The sequence below is a fragment of the Mustela erminea genome, chromosome 4 (genome assembly GCF_009829155.1).
Source record: "Mustela erminea isolate mMusErm1 chromosome 4, mMusErm1.Pri, whole genome shotgun sequence".
Lineage (NCBI taxonomy): Eukaryota > Metazoa > Chordata > Mammalia > Carnivora > Mustelidae > Mustela > Mustela erminea.
Window position 1 is genome coordinate 78,242,539 of NC_045617.1, and position 20,708 is coordinate 78,263,246.

Here is a 20,708-nt window from a genome sequence, read left to right on the forward strand (position 1 = left end):
TAAGTAAGATTGCATGAGGACAATGTTACTGACTTTGTTGGAAATGATGTTCTAACTTCTATCAAATCTTTGGTGTCTGAAATTTTGTCACACTGATTCCTGTCACCAGGAAAAAGGGGCCTACTCTCATGTAAAGAACCGTGTGAGGCTCAAGACATACATAATAACCAAGTTTTCATTTGAACAGGGTGAGAGAGAAGTTTTCAATATCCCACTAAGGATGAGATACCTGAACTAGGAGCATTCATGGTTGAATGACTGCTGAAAATACAGGAGGCAGAGGCTGAAAGCTGGGCAGATATAAAGTGATATCCCATTGTAACTTTAAATTGCGTTTCCCTGATGATTATTGATGTTGAGCATGTTTTCATGTGTCTGTTTTTCATCTGTATGTTTGCTTTGAAAAATGTCTTTTCAGGCCCTCTGCTCATTTTTAAAAGGATTACTTATTTTATTGTTATTGAGCTGTAGAAGTTTCTTTTATATATTTTCAATATTAACTCCTTTCAGATATATCATTTGCAAGTATCTTCTTTTATTCAGTAGGTTTTCTTGATGGTTTCCTTCATTGTGCAAAAGCTTTTTATTTTTGTGTAGTCCCAGTAGTTTAATTTTGCTTAAATACAGAGAACAAACTGGTGGTTACCAGAAGGGAGAGAGGTATGGGAGTGGGTGAAATAAGTGAAGGGGATTAAAGGAGTATACTTTTCTTGATGAGCACTGAGAAATGTATGGAATTGTTAAATATTGTATACCTGAAGCTAATCTAAGACTGTCTGTTAATTATACTTGAATAAAATCATAAATTTTAAAAAATGTCGGGTAAAGTTATCAGAGCAGTGGGCCTCTACCATTTTCTTCTTCCACTGAACACCATGGAGGTCATGAACAAATGGCCAGGACTGCTAGAAAAATGAGTCCTCTTCATATGATGTTCAGCAGCAGATTTGAAGGGAAAGGTCCCTGGGAATTGTTTCACTCATTCTGTTGTTAGGGAGAGTGGATGGTTGTACAAACCCTTGTAAGCCCCCTGCTCTCAGATCTCATGGTCTCAAATTTGTTTGTTCTGACACTTCCACAACCCTGATTAACTATCCAATTACTCCTAGGTAAGTTAAAGTAATAGAATATTACTAGAAAAGAAATATACAACTTAGGTAACTGGTTTCACTTTAAATTCACAGTATCTTTCAGGTGGGCATTCAATTCTACCTTACAGATCTATGAAATTTCCCTTTCTTATAGGATTTGTAGAATCTGTTGTGATGAATCCCTTTCATCCTTGATTCTGGTAATTCATGTTCTTCCACCTTTTTTGTTGATCAGTTGAGCTAGGGGCTTATTAATTCTGTTGACCTTTACAAAGAACTATCTTTCGTCCTTATTAAATTTCCCAGCTGTTTGTTTTTTATTATCTATATTATTGCCTTATGTCAACCTATTTGGGGTTTACCTTGTTCTTTTTTTTTTTTTCTGACTTCTTAAGGAATCTCAGATCATTAATTTTTAGAGAGTCTTAAACCTTTTGGTCTCAAGACTAATCTGCATTTTTTAAAGACTATGGAAAACCCCAAAGAGTTTTTGTGAATTATAACTATTAATGTTATATATCATATAAAAGTTAAAGCAAATGTTTTATGTAAAATGGCAATAATAAACCTATTACATGTTAACAAGGTAACATTTAGGAAAATAACTTTCGAATCAAAAATATTAATGAGAAGTGGCATTGTTTTAAATTTCTACAAAACTCTTACATATAGTGTCTAGCTTTATAGAAGACAACTGGATTATCATTCTTGTTTTTGTACTCAATCTATTGAAATATACTGTTTTTGTTGGAATTTATGAAGAAAATTCAGCCTCACACAAATGTATAGTTGGAAAAAAAAGGATTTATTTTAAAAGCTTCTTCAAGTAAATGTAGTCATTTTCCTTTAATACTACCCCAAAACTCAACAAATGAAGTTTTTCAAAAGTTAGTTGTGTAGAATCTGAAACCATGTTTATTAACTTTTCATATTTTCTCATATTAAAATCTACTGACCTACCTTGAATTTGAATGGATATTTAGATCTTTTGTGTGTGTGTGTGTGTGTGTGTACATATATAGGATATACATGTATATAGTGGTAACATCATGATTTGGTGATCAGAAGACTCAAGTCATGGAGTTATACAAATCTTCCAAAGATTAATATATTTCATTATATAGTGTAAAAAACCACTTATTAATATTATCAGTGATTTCAGGTAAGTCTTTCAGCACCTGCTATTTGGAATTCATGAAATTCACTGTGGCACACAACTGGTTTCCCAACATTCTCAATTTTATATGAAAGCTCAAATTTTTTATTACTGGTAATACATAGTGTCACTTGTTTTCCTTAAAATGACAAGCTCATTTCATTTATATTTGACAACATGCCTTCCAAACACCCAAGTTTGATTAACCATCCCTTGTCTGTCAGTCATTATTTCAAATATGAACAGTCCCATGAAAAATGTGGCTAGGTCTTCTTAAAACTCAAACAACAGCACAGGTATTTTTCCTCTAGACTATCCTTATACTTTGGTATGTAGCTGAACTGCCTTATCTGTCTCACAGAACAGTGAAAAGGGTTTAGATTTAATAAAGTTAATATTTCTACTGCTTTATTGATGATATTCTTAAATGACACTGTTTTTTTTTTCCCCTTGCTGTTAGTGATGATGCAGAATATGATGGCCACTACTGGCATTTGGTCATGGTAAGACACCAGCAATTTTCCCCACTATTTCTTTTGCACCTTTGGTACAAATGTCAACAAATTGAAAAAGACAAATAATAGCATAGCATTATTATGGAAGTAGTTTTCTTAAAGTGTCTTGGATGATCCCGGTTTCCATGGACCATACTTTGAAAATTTCTGGCCTATAGCAATAAGAATATTGAATGTACACATTCAATAATGCTTTTTCTACTAAAAATTAACTCTTTAATAAATAGCATATTGTTTTATTTGTTAGATATTACTTTGGGGGATATAATATGAGCAAGTAACAAATATCTAGAGATGATTTAAGAAGCTTTTCTTATAAACCTTAAAGGCTAATCTCTGTGTAAACTAACTTTTTGTCTATTGTTGTTTACATATGTACTTTTGGACAATAGATCCCTGAAGGTAAGCTTCTTATTAGTTATTTTACACTTATTATAATGAAAGTCACTGCCCTACATTATGCTATTAATGTATACCTGCACTCTGCTAAGTATTTTATATTCACTAGTTCATTTGGCCCTCACAATAATGTTATGATGTGGGAATTGTTCTCTCTCTCAGATAGATGAATGCATGGTAACTCCTCAGCAAAAATATGCTGAATGCATGAACTCACTTGTCTAAGTTTCCTCTCTCCTACATTCACCTCCCTACCACCACTCAATAAACAGAGCCAAGACTCAAATCTGGCTCTCTATGAAGCCTACTCTTGTTACTTATGTAATTCTCTTAGGTATCTTGAATGAACAAATGTTCTATATTTACATCCTCAACTTAGCTAATTAGTTCTGGAATTTAATTCTTGTTTCATTTTGGTTAGGTTTGTGTGTGTGTATGTGTGTTGTTGTGAAGTTTTGTTGTTATTGTTTGTTTTTTGTTTGTCTGTTTTTGAGGTAGAGAAGCTATCTGAGTAGTTGTCATTTGAAAAATCCTTTCTTCTGTAAGGGTCCCAAACCAATGTAAGTCAAGGTATCCATGACATAACCCCAGATAGAAAGAAACTTCCTTTAGTAACTATATCGGCTCACCTTCCAGCTTATTTCTCTAATCATCCCAACTGATTATGTGGCTTAGTAAATATGTTTAATAAAAATGATTAAGGATTTTTAAAATTTTATTTTTATAACTAAAAGTTAATTGCAAAAATATTTATTAATCTTTCCCCTTTTTCCCCCTTCTATTAGCTTATCGATACTTTGTGCTGGGCATTTTGAAACTTTCCCAGATTCTGTCAACACCACTGAAGGACTTTTGGAAAATGTTTTTGTCAGAGGCCTAAACATACTTGCTAGTGTTGGGGGGAAATGCCATTAAAAATTTTTTTTTAAGATTTTATTTAAATATTTGACAGAGAGAGAGCGAGAGAACACAAGTAGGCAGAGAGGTAGGCAGAGAGAGAGGAGGAAGCAGGCTCCCTGCTGAGCAGAGAGCCCGATGTGGGGTTGGATCCCAGGACTCTGAGATCATGACCTGAGCCGAAGGCAGAAGTTTAATTAACCCACTGAGTCACCGAAGTGCCCCTAAAATTGTTTTGACAGGACGCCTGGGTGGCTCAGTGGGTTAAAGCCTCTGCCTTTGACTCAGGTCATGATCTCAGAGTCCTGGGATGGAGCCCACATCAGGCTCTCTGTTCAGCAAGGGAGCATGCTTGCCCCCATCCCCCACCCCGCCTGCCTCTCTGCCTAATTGTGATCTCTGTCTGTTAAATAAATAAATAAAATATTTGAAAAAATAGAAAAAAAAATGTTTTGACTTTTGGAGTACTTAAGGTTCATAGGGAGAAATTACTCAAAACATGCTGATAAAAATAAGGTTTTATCCTAGAAACCTGAAAACCCTTTAGTAATATATACATATTTTCCTCTTCTCCTTTTCCATATGGGGGAAAAAAAACTCCACACACTGTAATAAGTACTTTATCTTTTCTTTCTTCTGATCAAAGTCCAAGACAGTTAACAAAGAAATACTCAAATAAAAGAGCACAATTCTCAAAGAAGAGAGCATAAAGCTTGAAATCCTTATATCTCTCAGTAGACTGAAATTTATTTGAAATATAATATGATAATGTGATTGAAAATTCAAACTACTAAAACTAGTGATACTCCAACATTCCTGAATACCTAACTTTGGCATTTGGCTGGTTTCTATTTCAATTAAAAAAAAAAATACTAGTTCAATTTCCTTGATCGAGGCTTCACAGAGACTTAAGGTTTAAGTGTTTTTTCCAGCACATCTTTACTATGATATTTAACAAGCTAAAAATATAGTTCATTGTTGGGAAATAAACTAGGAAGAAGTCACATAAAAGTTGTTTGAAGTCTGAAAAATGTGGTACTTTTGAGCCCATCAGAGAAAAAGTGACATTTTTTTTACTGCCCCATGAAAGCTTCTGGTAGCTTAAGTCTGTTTCTTGTTATTTTGACCCCATTATTTTTTAAGGTATTTTCCTCTACTCTTCTTTCTCCTTCTGAAATGGATTACTACAGACATTACCTGTCTTACAACAGTTTTACAGTCTTCATGCCGTGGGGGTATTAAAGGCTGACAAAATTCTGAAGTTTATGGCATGGCTTATTCCAAATATTCTTCACCAAGAAGGCATTAAAATCCTTAGCACTTTGAATATAAAGAATTGTATTTCCTTCCTTGTGATTGATCACATTCCTATTTGCCATTGAAGAGGTATATTGTTTTCACGTGTCAGCCAAAAAAAAAAAAAAAAAAATCCCTGATGTATATAAGATTTATCTTAAATTGTCATCCTTTTGGAAAATTTAAAGCTTATAAGTAAAATCAATGTGAACATAAATCAAACCCAAGCATTTTAAACAGGTTTGCTTCTTCAGGATTATTAGTTTTTTAAAGGAAAATTGGTTTAATGATGAATTAAAACAAATCTAATCTACAGATTTTCAATCTGTTTGTCAAAGTTGCTCATGCTGATCCTATACTCCCTATTGGTCACTATTTAATTTCTTCTAAGGTCATCAGTCGGCCTTTGTGGGAGAGGCTCTATTTTTATAATTTATAATATGTTTTTATTTTCTACAGGAACTGTTTTCTCAAAAGATTTCCATGTTTGACACATATACTTCCTAGAGTTTTATAATTGTGTTAAGATTTTTTCCTTTATGTGCTTCAGTATATATATTTTTTAATCAGAAGGTTAAAATACATGGCCAGAATTTAAAAGTCTATAACCTTTAATTGACCCTACACAAGTCAACTTTTCTCTACTGTGTAAATAAAGTAAACACCCTCATTCTGCATTTCACTTTGATATTAGGCATAAGGAGTCAGTATGGCTAGTGTAGTGTGAAAGCAAGTATGTTCAAAATAAATGAAAAAAATTCTTAGTTAGCCTGGAGAATATTTGTTTATCAACATTCATCAAGATATGTAATGCAACTCAACTTAAATATAACCCAAGTTATTTTAGTAGCATCTTTTTGTCTGAACTTAAACAGCCATCAGGGCACAGATAGTCCTCTGATCTCTAGTTAGTGAACCAGAAACATTAAGATACAGAGCTTTCACTTGCCTTAGAAAATGCATCAAAGATTCATTCCACTATACAGGAAGACCGCTGGACTTTTACCAAAAATATAATATGTATCTCTATTCTAAACAGGAATTAAATTAATCCAAAATGGAAGAAATATTTTAATTTTACGTTTTAAAGTTACATGAGGACTAAGGAAATAAATGGGAAAAGACAAAAGAGTTATTCTTTATTCTGATTTCTGTACCTTACTTACTATTGCCAGTAAAACTACACCAAAAACATACTTACTCGGAATCTGGGACTATATAAATGAAATTAGTTTTGTATTAGTTAGAGATCAGACTAATCTGATATAACAAATATGTAAATAATATAGTGGCTCAGACACAAGGGAGATTTAGTTCATCCTCACTTAATCGTTCAAAGCTAGGTGGAAGAAATAACAGGTAGTTGGTTCTGCCCCAGTGGATCATCCAGGAACCCAGTTTTGTTTTGTTTTGTTTTTTATCTTGATCTATCACTTTCTATCATGTTGGCCTTATCCATATGGTAGAAGCTGGCTCATGTCTAAGTGTGTTCTAGACAGAAAGTGTGGTCTAAGAGAACAAACACTTGGAGGTGAGAATGGGAATAAAGACTGGGCCAATATTATATAGGAGTATATGGATATAAAGGGGTGTATGAATAGGAAGAGAAAGGGAAGTGAGAGATTATGAATCACTTTAGAAAAAGGTTTTAGAGCAGAATCCTAAAAATAGGATGATCTCATTAAATAATGGACAAAGAAGACACTTTGGCACTTAACTTGAAGATTGAGTCAGAATGTAATAGTATGGAAGGTGAGATGTCTAGAAAGGAAGATAGTGATATTTTAATGGTAACTTTGTACATCATGAATCACTAACTCAGTATTACTGATGTGCAGTGACATAAGGATGAATAGCTACTTTCTAATCACCAGGGTGCCATGTGGAATTCCACTGAGAAGAAAAGAGCAGTGTGGACATGGATATAGTTACATTGCTTATTGTGGAATTTCCGAGGGGCATGTAATTTTCTAGGGATCTAGAAGAAGAAAGAGCTGGGAAAGGAGGTACTCAGGCCCTCACAATTAATAAGACTGAGTAGACAATGATCCTATAGAGCAGAGATTACCAAACTCTTTTTCTGTGAAGGGCCAGATAATGAATATTTTAGGATTTGTGTGCCACACAGTTTCTGTCACAACCACTTGGTTGTGCCAGTCAGAGCAAAAGTAGCCATGGGCAAAATAGAAAGAAATGAGCATAGTTGTGTTCCAATAAAACTTTATTTACAAATAAAAAGTGGAGGGCTGGATTAGACCCCCAGGCAATACTTTATTGGCTTCTGTTATAAAGCAATAAAATGGGAGTAATTAGGTAAATTAGGCAAAGTTCTTTTGAATTGTAAGTTTGTAAAAGGTTATAAATGTTATACTCTATTAGATACAAACTAAAGAGATGGAAATAATGTAGGAATAGAATGAACAATAATATTTACCAGGCAAAGAAGATATGATGCCCTTAGAAGGTGCAGATATTTTGGAGTAAAAGATCATAAATGTTATTTTCATTATATATAAATATTACTTCCTCTCTAAATATTTCAATTCTCAAACAGTACTGATAAACCACTGTAGGTTGTATCCAAAAAACTACAAAATATTAAAAGTGTATTTAAAATAACTTTAAAAGACATGAACAAATGAACAGCTATTGAATATTTTTTTCCTTTTTAAAAAGATTTTATTTATTCATTTGACACAGAGAGAGAGAGAAAGATCGCAAGCAGGGGGAGAGACAGGGGAGAGAGAAGAGACTCCCCACCAAGCAGGGAGCTGGACTGGGGACTTGATCCCAGGACCCTGGGATCATGACCTGAGCGAAAGGTAGACATTTAACCATATAAGCCACCTAGGTGCCCCTGAAAACTTCATTCTAAGAGTTTCTTGTCTTCTTCCTTCCTTCCTTCCTCCCTCCTTCCTTGCCTTCCTTCCTTCCTTCTTTTCTTTCTTTCTATAATTAATTTAATCTGTCACTCCAAAAAGAACTCATCTGGCATAGAAAACTTAATCTAAGTCTCATACCAGACTTTGAAAATACCTTCATTAATATAAAAAGTTTATCAAGAAAAGGTATAGAATTTGAAGTAGAATAACAACTGAAAAATATTATTCCTTTCAAAGGATTTTAAACACTAAATATTATCATTGTTTAAACAACATTATAGAGCTTGTAGAGTATAAAATAAATGCTATTTTAAAATATTGCATTAGGGGTGCCTGGGTGGCTCAGTCGTTAAGTGTCTGCCTTAGGCTCAGGTCATGATCCCAGGGTCCTGGGATCCAGCCCTGCGTCTGGCTCCCTGCTGGAGGAGGGGAGCCTGCTTCTCCCTCTCCCACTCCCCCTGCTTGTGTTCTCTCTCTCACTATGTCTCTCTCTGTCAAATAAATAAATAAAATCTTAAAAAAAATAACAAAATAAAATATTACATTAGAAAAATGTTACTTTTTTGGGCTTGAGGCCCAAATAATATTTTATAGTATAAGATGTAACACCACCTCTTTTACTTTCAGGTAATGAAGGTCGCCAGAAATAATGCCTTCATTATTTTGGAAATTGATGGTCAAGTGAATAGTAGCAGTTATCTCAATCAACGCTTCACTTTAGGCTGAAAAGGGTAAAGAGTTCTCTATTTGTAAAAGAATATGCTTGCTTGAAGTTCCTGCTGGGTGTGTTAACCATTTGGATTCTGCAGCTCCTGGGCAGTACAGCACTTCGGATCAAATTTGCTTCTTCTAACTAGTGGCTTCATGATAAGCCTCTCTCTATCTAGTGTTATTATACCTAATCAATTAAGAGCCAGTTTGGAGATCTTCAAAAAGCTAAATGGCATTCTGTGATGATGACCTATACTCGAGGCACTTTATAGTTTACAAATGTTTTAATCGAAATGATTGATTTTCGGGTTTCTGACCACCCGTTAAGGTAGACAAGGCAAAGATCGTGGTTCTTACTTTTAAAATGAGAAAATAGACTCGAAGAGGTGAAGCAAACTGCAGTCCACAACTATTAAGAAAGTGCTGAAACAAGGACAAAATCTCCAAGTTTTCTGAGACTGCTTAGTTAGTCCACTTCTATTTTTTTAAATTTATTTTTTATTTTCAGCATAACGGTATTCATTATTTTTTCACCACACCCAGTGCTCCATGCAATCCGTGCCCTCTATAATACCCACCACCTGGTACCCCAACCTCCCACCCCCCCGCCACTTCAAACCCCTCAGATTGTTTTTCAGAGTCCATAGTCTCTGGTTCACCTCCCCTTCCAATTTCCCCCAACTCCCTTCTCCTCTCTAACTCCCCTTGTCCTCCATGTTATTTGTTATGCTCCACAAATAAGTGAAACCATATGATAATTGGCTCTCTCTGCTTGACTTATTTTACTCAGCATAATCTCTTCCAGTCCCATCCATGTTGCTACAAAAGTTGGGTATTTGTCCTTTCTGATGGAGGCATAATACTCCATAGTGCATATGGACCACATCTTCCTTATCCATTCATCCGTTGAAGGACACCTTGGTTCTTTCCACAGTTTGATGTCAGCTCTAATCTTGATTATTTCTCTTCTTATGTGTGGAGTTGGTTTGATTTGTTGTTGATTCTCCAGTTCTTTAAGGTGTGGAGACAGCTGCTGTGTTCTGGATTTTTCAATTTTTTTGAGAGAGGCTTGGATGGCTATGTATTTCCCCCTTAGGATGGCTTTTTCTGTATCCCATAGGTTTTGAACCGAACTGTCTTCGACTGTGGCCATTGCTGCTATAAACATTGGGGTACAGATGGCCCTTCTTTTCACTATATCTGTATCTTTGGGATATATACCCAGTAGTGCAATGGCAGGGTCATAGGGAAGTTCTATTTTTAATTTCTTGAGGAATCTCCACACTGTTCTCCAAAGAGGCTGCACCAACTTGCATTCCCACCAACAGTGTAAGAGGGTTCCCCTTTCTCCACATCCCCTCCAACACATGTTGTTTCCTGTCTTGCTAATTTTGTCCATTCTAACTGGTGTAAGGTGATATCTTAATGTAGTTTTTTTTTTTTTAAGCCTGTCAACATTTGCACTCTAATATTTCCAAAGCCCATGTCCTCTTTTTACTTCCTACCAAGGACACTGAGATGAACTTTATGTAGTTACCAGGGAAAGAATATCACAACTAAACACATCAAAAAGCAAAACAACAACTACGCAAAGGCTACCATTACAAACACCTATTAGCCAAGAAACCAAATTGGCCCTCTAACTCTGCATATTAACTATGTGTCTTCAGACAAATCAGACAACCCATTGGCACACAGCTCCCTTATCAGGTGAAATGATTGAGTAAGATCCTTCCTACACATATATAACTCTGAACTATTAGTAAAGGAATCCACATTCTTAAAAACAATCTTGCTATGTTGCTCTCTCTCAAAATTGCTGGAATGAACTTCAGACTGCAGTATTATAGCTGCCAATTTTTTTTTAACAGTTTGGACTGCGTAGCACTAACTTAAATTCACCTGTGGGAATAGAGTTGGAGGCAATACACCATCTCAGCTTGCTCTGTTTGCATTTTCAAAACCACTAAGGGAAGTGAGGCTGAAACTGGTTTTGGAAAAATATAGAAACTCTATATCAAACTTGACAAGAAAGATAATTATATGCCATATTAATGAGTTTTGATCATATTAATAATTTCCTATTGCATTGTTTTGAGATTCAGTTATGTTGGCACAAAATAAAAAACAATATGGTTACAATTTAATCTATTAAGATTCTCCAACATGGGACACAGGTGCATGCTATTTGAATGTATTTAACTAATACACTTTAAAATTTACATACTTGACAAATTACAGGCTTGATTAGACTGACATCAATAGGAGTGTCTGGCTAATCTGCGTTTCTGAATCTCTCCTGAGAGCCATCTTGCCTCTCTTCTCTTCATTTATTACCAGGCCCTCATTGTAGCTTGATGAATTTCCAAAGATAAAATCGTCATTCTCACAATCGACAACATCAATCCATGCCTTTTATTTCTTCTCTCCTCTTCTCCTATTTTCAGAACTTTAAAAAGATGATTATAAAGGACACATATTTCTCAAGAGTATCCAGCACTGTTGCCCACAAACATATCTTTGGACCCAGCAGACAGGCCTGTGGTCAGTGCCTTTTTTGCCTTCCCTTTATAAGGTAAGGTCATCCAGTTCAATTCAGAGACTACATGCTGAACTGCTATTTCTCTAATTCCAGAAAGTAGCTTGCCATCCAAACACATAATTAAAGAGGGCAAAAGCATGTGTTCCAGAATGGTGATGCAATGTTTCAGGGAAGAGTCTGTTGGTAAAATCAGTAGCACACCCACCTAGCCACTACCATATTTGTCTAACAGAGGCTATTTTTCTTACTTTGTGAACATTTAAGGTCAAGTCTATTAATTGTTTCTATAAATATAGTTTGAGTCCAAGATTTGTCCATATCGAAATTAATCATACATACTCTAACGAAAACAAAATGTGTCAGTTTCCATGGTGTAAGGAACTTGCCAACGACCTTTATCAGTTTATTAAATCTCTCTTTGCTTTAGAATTCTGGACTGTAACCTGTAAAATAGAATGCACAACTCCTACTTTCTTTACAGGGAATCATAATTTAAAAATTTTTTAAAAATCTTAAGCCTCTTAGGAAAAGTTCTCTACAAATGTATGGTATCTTCCCACTAAATCATTGTAGCTTGTCAATTCTAGCAGTTAACTTTTTTCTGTTTAAATTAGATCTTTAGAAACTTAGGTTTCTAAAGTGCTTCATTTAAAAAAAAGTGTTGACAATTTCCACCTCTAATCACCTTTCTTCTTAAAGTATATCTGTTGAAATTATAAAAGAACAATAGAGATCAGTAATCAGAAATGTGCAAGAAAATTTTGTCTTCTTTGTAGTTTAATAGAGAGTATATTTTAATTCCTTAGCATAATTTTATTTATTGTGGAAACCAAAAACAACTTTTTACCAAGAAACTTTTAAAACCAATTACTGACGCACACATGAAATACTGTCTTTCCTTTGCCCCCACATACAAATGCTATGTCTCTTTCCTGGAAAGTATAGCATAAAGAGAGAAAATAGAAATATAGGGAAAAAATGGAAATGGAAATATTTAATGCACTTCATAATTACAGGGTTACATTAGTTTTACTAGTAAACTCTTTTTCAGTTCTGACCCCAAAGGAAAGCAAACTCAGGACCAGATGAGTAATAATTAAGTTCCAATTGGAAACTTCTGTGTTTGTTACTTTTTAAGAAAGTTTGAAATATTTTTCTTTACTGGTAGAGACCTGAGAGAAGACAGGAATGTGATGTGCTGATTTCTCACACCATCTGTAGTTATACACACCCCCACCCTTCGAGAATATAACTCTGAGAAGCACAGTTTGAATCATACCACCTCCTTCTGTGTCTGTAGTGATTCGAGAAATTAAAGTCATTTTTAAACAAATCTTGGGAGAATTAAGACCATCTAAGCTTATTTTTCTAGACTTTTCTAACATATACCAAGATGAACTCCAGACAGACTAGTCTTTTCTGAAAAGGATAGAACTTGTCATCTGCTGACAGAAGCTGAAGGACAGGGTTTCACACCCTTTCTCTGAGCCTATATAGAGAAATTATAGTTGGGAATTAATAACATTCACGTGATTCTGTTCAAGTTTCTTTGGAAACTGTAAAAATGGATATTGGGCATTTCTGCATGAAAATCGCCTTTGACATGTCACTGACATGAAAGAGATGACTATAAAGGAAAAAAGGACCCTGGGGGTAGGGTGGAGAGGGGAGGAAGGAATTGCATGGCTGCTGTACCATTTCAGAGAAACCAGTTTCCCCAGAGAGTATTTTAACTTTCTAATTTATTCTGCCTTTGGAAATATAGCCTCAACAAGCTTTTCTTCTTCTCCTTTCTCCTCTTTCTCCCCTCTGGAATGAAATGGAATAGAATGAAATTTTCATTTTTCTGCAGCTGCATTTCTGAATGTAGCAATTTGAAATTTTATTTTAATTTTTTTTGAAGATTTTATTTATTTATTTGACAGAGAGAGAGAGATCACAAGTAGGCAGAGAGGCAGGCAGAGAGAGAGGGAGGCAGGCTCCCTGCTGAGCAGAGACCCCGATGTGGGGCTCAATCCCAGGACCCTGAGATTGTGACCTGAGCCGAGGGCAGAGGCTTTAACCTGAAATGCCCAAATTCCAAGACATCCCCAAAACGACCACCAGAGTCCAGAGTCAAAGCCAAACAGCAAAGATCGTTTATTACGAGTTTGAACCTGGACCTCCGTGCACTCGTTACAGGTGACGCTAAGAGGTCCCGTGCTTGGGATCACAACACCTTTTTTTTTTTTTTTTTTTAAATTTTATTTATTTATTTGACAGAGAGAAATCACAAGTAGATGGAGAGGCAGGCAGAGAGAGAGAGAGAGAGAGAAGGAAGCAGGCTCCCTGCCGAGCAGAGAGCCCGATGCGGGACTTGATCCCAGGACCCTGAGAACATGACCTGAGCTGAAGGCAGCAGCTTAACCTACTGAGCCACCCAGGCGCCCCCACAACACCTTTTATACAATATTTTTGGGGAGGCAGGGACTTAGCATACATCATAGTATCTTGTGACAAATTGCCATGTACCGCGGGAAAATCATAAAGCAACTCTATAATATGACTGCCGTGCTACAGAGCGGGAAAAGGCTGGGAACAGATTATTGGTTAGGTCAAAGGGCTGTCGTTCTTCAAACCGCTTGGCTGGCACCGCTAGGGTATGTGTCACCTCAGGATTGGCCAGGGTCTCCCTGTCAAGCCGCGGGGCGCCAGATGGTTATTTTCTCTTGCACCCAGAGCTGGGGAGGGGGGTCCGGGAGCAGCCATTCTGTCAGGTTCAATTCTGGGCAGGGGATGTGTGGTTACAGAGTGTCTATAGAAAGTATGCTGGTATTTTTCCATCTCCTCATGGGTTAGCAAGCGAAGGTACAGAAGCAGAAATAGCGGTAATGGTCATGATTTTATTCCCTAAGCTTCTCAAACCCACTGAGCCACCCAGGCGCCTCTGAAATTTTATTTTATGTTGAATTTACTCAACTTATTACATAGGTTTTATATTTTTTAAAGGTTTTATTTATTTATTTGAGAGAGAGAGAGAGAGAGAGCATGAGCAAGGGTGGGGTGGATAGAAAGAGGGAGAAGCAGACCCCCGCTGAAGAAGGAACCTTATGCAAAGACTAATCCCAGCATCCTGGGATCATGACCTGAGCCAAATGCAGTTGCTTGACCAACTAAACCACCCAGGCACCCTCCATAAGTCTTATTTACCTGTATTTTCATTTTGGTAAGTGTGGAGTAAACCATATTAAGATTCAAAGACAGGTATAATAGAGGAGCAAGTTATCAACATTTAACCATCTTCAAAAAAGAGAACTTCCTAAAAGCATTCCTTTCATGGCCCTCATCTGGCATGTTTCCTTTTTGTCTGGAACAAAGATATGACAGAGATGAAAGACCCCCAGCTTTACACAGAAATATATATCAACTAGGAAGAACTCTTTAAGTGGAAACATTCTTACAACAGCTTCCTCTATTTCTCAGACACCTTAAAAATGGAATGGAAGAAAGGAAATATTCTTTGTAGGAGGGCTACATTCAACAAACAGATTGAGAAAATCTAATCAACTGGCTTCTTTTTAAAAATCTGCAAGTTTGTGTCATATAGACCAAAGATTCAGATGGCTAAGAAATACTCCATTATTATTAATATATTTGGCATCTTATTGAAATAAAATTGGGACATAACTTATTATTCAGACAATTGGGTAGAAAGGTAAAATTGAAAGATCCTTTAGGTTTCTTTCATATTCCCAGAGAAATTTCTATACCACTGAGGACAAGCAATGTCTATATTTCCAATTCTTATCCAAACAGAAAATATATCTTTTATTTCTTTCAGACATATGGGTGGTTTTGTGTCATATAGAGTAAAACATGCATATTATTTGTATCTTATTTGCAGGGAATACTTATAAATTCGTATTTGCTTTGTCTTTCTTATAATTATAAAAATTCAGCACATAGAGAAGTAGAATGTAAAAATCACTTATAAGCCCCCTTTTCCCACTATTCAGAGATAGTCATGTGCTATTGCTCTGGAGTGGTGGGAGATTCCACTGATATGGGGATTGTATTAAATGTCCATGGGAGGATTGGAGATCAGGCTTTGAATCTTCCTAGGAAACAAGATATTTGAATAAAAATCTACTAAAGCATAGATTATATACATCAAACTAAAAAAAATCTCCGCACAGCAAAAGAAACAATGAACAAAATAAAAAGGCAAACCATAGAATGGGAGAAAATATTTGCAAATGACATATCTAATAAGGGATTAATATCCAAATATATAAGGGACTCATTCAACTCAGTAGTAAAAATCCAAATGACCTGATTAAAAAGTGGGCAAAAGACTTCAATAGATATTTTTTCCAAAGAAGGCATAGTGAAAAGGTGCTCAACAACGCAAATCATGAGGGAAATGCAAATCAAAGCCACCATGAAATATCACCTCAAGTGTGTTAGGATGGTTGTTATCAAAAAGTCAAAAAACAGCAGGTGTTGGCAAAGATATGAAGAAAAGGGAATTTTTTATGCTGTTGGTGGGAATGTAAATGAGTACAGTCATTACAGAAAATAGCATAGAGCTTCTTCAAGAAAGTAAAACTATCATATGATCCAGTAAGTCCATTTCTGGGTATATATGGAAAGGAAATAAAATCATTATCTCAGAGTTCATTGAAGCATTATTCATCTTAGCCAAGATTCAGAAACAACCTAAATGTTGATGGATGAGTGGTTAAAGAAAATGGTCAGTGTGTGTATGTGTGTGTGTGTGTATGTGTAATGAAATATCATTCAGCCTTTAAAAAAAAGGATATCATGTCATTTACAAGAACATGGACGAACTTGGAGGAAATACGTCAAGTGAAAAAAGCTAGACAAGAAAGACATATACCATAAGATTTCACTTATACCTAGAATCTAAAAAAAGCCAAACTCAACCAGAGTAGAATTCTAGTTACAGGGGTTGGGGGTGGGCCAATTGGAGAGATGTTGGTCAAAGAGTACATACTTTTAATATAAGATGAGTAAGTTCTGCAGACCTAATGTACAGCATATTAGCTATAATTAATAGTAGTATGTTGTACACTTGAAATTTGCTAAGAGAGTTCCTATCATGGGGGTGGGGTAGAGGGAAGCATAACTATGTGAGGAGATGGGTATATGACTATGTTAATTACATTGATTATGGTAATCATTTTGCAATGTATGCACATACCAGAACTTTATGTTGTTCAACTTAAATGTATATAATTTATGTCAATCATGCCTCAATAAAACTGAGGATAAAAGCCTAGTTTCTCCAAAGGTTTTATGTTAACAGATAAAATTTTAAAATAAAACAATTTCATAGGAGACTTGTATGTTTCTGTCTGGGCTCAGGAGCCTTCCCTGAGGAAAATAAAAATCCTGGACTATTTTACTCATGAATTTGAGGTTTGAGATCCCCCCAAAGAGAAATCAACTAAAAAACATATTTGTTTGGGCCATTTGGCAGAAGCAAATATCGCACCCATTTTGGAAGGACTCTGCCGTTGCAGAGCTGCTTAGCTCTACTGTTTTCAGGAACTTTTGATATTAGGAAAATGAGGTACAAGATAATATAAAAATATACGTTTAGAGTGACTAAATATCAGAATATAAGGATCAAAACATAAAGAGTGAACAATAGCAAGCATGAAGAAGAATAGACTCATTTGACAAAGAATAAAATAGCAATTCTAGAAATGTTTCCTTTGTTTCCCAGAGATGTCTTAATATTAGAGACCCTCAAGGCTTAGCCCTCAGTTCTCTTCTGTATTCCCTTGTGCTCTTTTAAAGAAATTATTATTATAGTTTACATGCAATGTTATATTAGTTTCAGGTGTACAATAGAGTGATTCAACAATTCTATACATTAAAAAGTACTTATCACAATAAGTGTCTGTCACCATATAATGTTATTAAAGTATTATTGGCTATATTCCCTATGCTGTACTTTTTATCTCCATGACTTATTTATTTTATAACTAGAATTTTATATCTTTCTAGCCCCTTTACCAATTTTGCTCATCCTCCATTTACCCTCCTCTGGTAACCACCAGTCTGTTCTCTCTATTTATGAGTCTTTCTGGTTTTGTTTGCTCATTTGAATTTTTTTTAATTCTACATATGAATGAAATCATATGGTAATTGTCTTTCTCCAACTTATCTCACTTAGTACATAACCTCTAGGTACATCCATGTTGTCATAAATGACAAAACTTCATTCTTTTTTTATGGCCGAGTAATATCCTATTGTACACATTATATACCACATCTTTATTCATTTGTATATTGATACACACTTAGGTTGCTTCTATATCTTGACTACTGTAAGTAATGTTGAAGTAAACATAGGGTGCATGTATCTTTTCAAATTAGAGTTTTCATTTTCTTTAGCTAAATACCCAGTGGTGGAATTACTAGCTCATATGGTATTTCTATTTTTTATTTTTTGAGGAAACTCCATATATTTTCCCAGTTTACATTCTCACCAACAATGCACAAGTGTTCCCTTTTCTCCACATCCTCTCCAACATTTGTTGTTTCATGTCTTTTTGATACTAGCCACTCTGACAGATGTGAGGTGATATCTCACTATAGTTTTGATTTGTATTTCCCTGATGATGAGTGATGTTGAACACCTTTCCATGTGTCTTGTTTTTCATCTGCATGTCTTTGGAAAAATGTCTGTTTAGGTCCTCTGCCCATCTTTAATCAGATTATTTAGTTTTTTTGTTTGTTTGTTTGCTTTGTGTTGTGTTGTTTGGTGTTGAGTTGTATAAGTTTTTTATATACTTTGGATATTGACTCCTTATTTTATATGTGGCTTGCAAATATCTTCTCCCATTCAGTAGATTGACTTTTTGTTTGTTGATGGTTTCCTTTGCTGTGGAAACCTTTTTTTATTTTGGTGTATTTCCAATTTGTTTTTGTTTCTCTTGCCTGAGGAGACATATCTAGGAAAATTTTGTTAAGCTCAATGTCCAAGAGTTTACTGCCTGTGTTTTCTGTTAGGAGTTTTACTGTTTCAGATCTGACATCTCATGGTCTTAATGACCTCTCTAACCTAAACCTTAGATTCCTTCAACACCTGAATTTAAATAATTAATAGAAATCTCAAATTTAATATGTCCACTTCTGAACCAGATCTTATTCCTCTCTGTTGTACTCTCAAATGTCCCCATCTCAGTTAATGGTTCTACCCTTCCTCTTTTTGTCACATCCATGTCATCTATTAGTGTTAAATCCTATTGGCTCTACTCTCAGGATGGATCTAAAATTGCTCCACTTCTCACCACCTTTATTGCTCTCATTATATTCTGAGCCCTTATCGTCATACCTCTCCTAGATTACTGGTCTCCTGGCTTGCATCCTTGAGCCATATTTAACATAGTGGCCAGAAGTAAACCAGATCTTGTCATTCTTTGGTGAGAATCTTACATGCCTGTCCATCTCCCTCAGAGTAAAATCCAAAATTCTTAAAAGTTCCCACAAGGTTTGGCTAGTTCTGCACCCTGACCCCTTCCCTGTGGCCCATTACTTTCTCATCTCATCTGTATTTCCTTACTCATTCTGCTTGTAGCCATGCTGGCCTCTTCTCTGTTGTTCAGAACTCTGGGTCTTTGGATTAGCTGTTTCTTTAATCTGGAATCTCCTCCCCCAGGTATCCTCACAGCTTCTCTCACCTTTTTCAGACCTTAGGTGACATATCAAACTCTCTGAGAGCCACCCTGTTTAAAATTGCTTCCCCTCCCCAACACTCAGTAGCCCTTGCTCTTTCTTTTTCTTCAGAAGTTAGTACTTCTAATCTACTATAATTTTCTGAGGTGTTTCTTGTCTCTCCAAACAGAATACAAGCTTCATGTAGGTGTGGCTTTCGTATGTTTTGTTCACTGCTAATAGGATTTAAAAAAAAGAAAAAAATTAACAAGCTTGTCCACTGGTATTAATGACATGGTTCTCTAGGACTCTTGAAAAGAAAACACAGTGTTTTATTTATTTTTTTAGATTTTATTTCTTTGAGTGAGAGAGAGCATGAAGGGGAGACAGTCAGAGAGAGAAGCAGATTGCATGCTGAGCTGGGAGCCCGATGTGGAGTGGATTCTGGGACTCCAGGATCATGACCTGAGCCAAAGGCAGTTGCCTGACCAACTCAGCTACCCAGACTCTGGAAAAGGCAGTATTTTAAATAGAGTTTCATATGCAGAGTTACACTGTAAAAAAATATTTTCAAAATATACTGTTTTCTTAGATAAAGGATGATGAAAAAAGTTTGACTATTTTAATAAATATTTTAAACTAGAGTCTGGAGCAGAGGAGTTTATTGATAAAGCTGCAAATATGGCAATAGTTGTCACTCTGAGGTAGAAGATGGCAAATTTGTTCTTTATTGTGGAAAAATTGTCTTTTTACATATTCAAAACAAAATGTCTTGTAAGCAATTAGATTTTAGAGATGCAGTTTGGTTTTAGATTAAAAAACTTTCCTCTTTTGGTTATTCTCAGATTAGCTATAAAAATTCTGAAGTTTAATGGTAGCAATTAATTTTTAAAAATTTTATGCATCTTATAAAACCTTTGGACACTAGTGACTTGAGGAAAAATGAGTCTCTCCCAATTTCTTCAAAACTAAGTTTTAAACACTTTCAGTTTGGCTTTTCTCTTGTCTGTTGTGAAATATTTTCTATCACAGGACAAAGTAATAAAAATCTGGTAGATTTTTAGTAGGAGTAATAACTATTCTTAATTGTAAAAGAGGAAAAGTTAAAGAAACAATGAAATTTCTTTTGAGGGAGATTTTAAGTTGGAAATTTAAAATGCAAAGACTTTATCATTCTTCCGTTGATCTTTTTTATTTCAAAATATGGTCTTTGATTTTGTGCCAAAAGATTTCTATTTTTGCTTTACCAAGAAGCTGTGTGATGGATGATGATACTGTCCATACTCTGGCTAGTGATCCATCTTGACATTGTCCTGGTGAATTTTATACAAATTATTTTACAAAGGTTTACTTTGTTTTTTACCACCTCCCATGGGAACTTGGTTTTGGCAGCCCTCTATTAGTGATTATAATATTTAGCTTGAGTTGAGTCAGCACACAGGCTGGGATGTATTCTATTTAAAAATTCATTTGTGAGGCATTAGCAGAAAGTTTATGAGAGTATTGTAATACTGTTTAATGGAAGGTAGGAGTTCCTTTAGCTGTGTGAGT